This window comes from Capra hircus, chromosome 11 (assembly GCF_001704415.2).
Source record: "Capra hircus breed San Clemente chromosome 11, ASM170441v1, whole genome shotgun sequence".
NCBI classification, from domain to species: Eukaryota; Metazoa; Chordata; class Mammalia; order Artiodactyla; family Bovidae; genus Capra; species Capra hircus.
Genome location: NC_030818.1, coordinates 69,390,363 through 69,393,023, shown reverse-complemented (window position 1 = coordinate 69,393,023; position 2,661 = coordinate 69,390,363).

The window sequence follows — 2,661 nt, the reverse complement described above, 5'->3', positions numbered from 1 at the left end:
GAGTATGGAGGGAAACTCAGTTGTGTCTCTAATATTTACTTTCTTTGAAGTAAAAAGACCTGAAGCAAATAAGACAATATGCTAATATTTGCTAAAGCTGATGTGGCCATTATTAATGCTGTCTACCAAATATTTCTGGCTCTCTGCCTTCCAGGCCCACGGTCAGATTGCATTTTCCATTCACTTTGAAGTTAGGGGTGGCCTGGAGCCTTTGGCCAATGAACTGGAGTGGAAGTGACTTGCATTTCTGGTCTCATGAGCCCGCACACGAAAGTGTTGCCCAACATGGTAGCCTAGGGGCAAAGCCTCAGGCCCTAAGCAGACATGATATCTCCAGGTAACCTGGGAAGGACAGGTAGATGAGTGAGAAATGAACTTTTGTTCCTTTCAGTCACTGAGATTTGGGGATGTTTGCTATCACAGCACAACAAACTCTGTCCTGACTGATATAGCTGGAAAGTATGTCCACAGGGGTTCACTGTATTAGTCTCTGATTTTATCTACATGTTGAAATACTACAAAGACATTTTAAAAACAGCTTTCACATTGGACTGGATTAATCACATTTCTCAGTTCATGACATTATCTTTATTGGTCTGCATAGGTCTCCTCTCTTAGTTTATCAATGCTTGTTTTCTTAGTGTCTCAGACTGTGGACGGAAGCAATGCTGAATGACAGGAGATCTAGATCCCTTGACAGGGGGAATGAATGATGGGCTTGCCTTCCTAGCCTGAGTCCAGAGTTCCTGCAGCTCTGTTTGGTAGCCTAGAGCATCTCTCATCAGCTTGTGGGAGTCAGAAATTCAATTAGAAAGTCTCAGCTCTTCTCCAGCGAAATGTAAATAAGAATTATGCTGAATGCAATGGTTCCAACTGTTGCTGACTCTTTGTCTGGTTTTAGAAAAATCATTTCACCCTTTGTTCCTAATTCTCTGATGTGTCAGAAAACGCTAACCTTGCCCCCAGGGAGTCCTTCCCCTACCCCCTCAGAGCCCAACGTCTGCCCTCCATCCCCACCAATCAGCAACTGTTTCCCCAGACGCAGGTCATCTCTGCAAGAAAGGCTAAGAGAACTTTCCCACACTTTGTGGCTCCCAGGTTGCTTTTCAGGGCTGCCTCCAGGGACAGGGGACAGAATGCTGGCAGAAGGAAGAGAAACTCGTGCTTCTGGACAATTCTGCCCTGTACCATGCAGCGAAACCCAAGTGGTGCCTGGAAGTCACCGTGAAATGCGATGCCTTTGAGAAGTTCCGTGGAAAGAATGACATCATGACCAACCACTCCCCCCACCCCACCTTTTTTCCAGTGGGAGTGAGAAATAAATAGACTGACACATTTTCCAGTCAGGGAGCGATTCTGGAGAGCAAGTTTACCTTGGCACAGGAGCTCAGGTGGGGCTGTGAGAAACCTTATCTGTGCTTGCCCTGTAAACAAGGAGCCTTCCAGCTCCCCGGAGCCTTGGCCACTGGACAGGTGACTGCGGCAGGCAGGTGAGCAAGGTGAGCCATGGGCTGGCTGGAGTCAGTGCAGAGTCAGCTTGGCCCCGAGCAGGCCATGTTAAGTAAATATTGCCTAGATTTGACTGACGGACTCATTTACTGACTGTCGGTTGCCAAGAGAAATGCCATCAACTCCACCAGATTCAAAGGTAAAACTGATTTCCTTTAATTTGATGTTTTTCCACCTGTAATGTGCATATGGCTCCCCATGGGGATCTCATTAAAATGCAGCTTCTGATGCAGCAGGTAAGGGCAGGGCTCAGAAACTGCATGTCTAACAAGCTGCTAGGTGATGCTGATAGTGCTGGCCTGTGGACCACATGGTGAGCTAGCAAAGCCTGAATGTTTCAATGACTGTACATTTTACAGTCGAAATAGTTACCATTTAAGGAGCTCTGTCTGACTCTGTGACAAGTGTTTGCTAGGTGTTTTCTGTCCTCAGGCTTTTTTAATCTTCTTACCAGTTCTACAAGGTGGGCATTGTTATCCCTACTCCTTCCTTGGCAGGCAAGGAAGTTGAGGTCTAAGAGAGGTTAATTCCTGCTATGTAAGTGTCATTTCCAAGAGCTTTCATTGCTGCCTTCCCTCCCCTTCGCAGCCATCTGAAATAACCCAAAGACAAAGGATAACAAACACCCCATGGAAGGGCCGGGCGTTGTCTGCTTGTGGTGATCGGCCCTCTTGACAACCAGAGAATGAGTAATACATTTTGTTCAGAGTCAACAGGGCCAAGTACGGGAATTCAGGAATCCTGGAATGAATGTTTGGCCCATAATCCCTGGTCTCAGTAGAGACAGTTGCTCAGAAAGGTGGACATGTCTGGATTTCAGATCCCTCTGGTATTGATGTGTTCGCCCCTAGGACATGCGGTTTGAGATTCTTAATACCAGGAGGAGACGCTTTGATGTGTCAGCTTGGAAAGAATGCCTCTTAAGGGCCATTCAGTACTGCAGGAGGGGGAAAAAAAATGCCCCAGCTTGTGGAAACACCAGAGTGAAGGCAATTATAACTGACTGACCCACCTGGAGATATTTAAATACCTCGAAGAACTGTGATGTGCCCTTGTAAAACCTAGACAGCTTCCTGGTAGGCACTTGCATCACGTCTGCATCTCAAGAAGCAAGGCAGTCTGACTCGTCCCCACCACACACAGGCAAAGTAG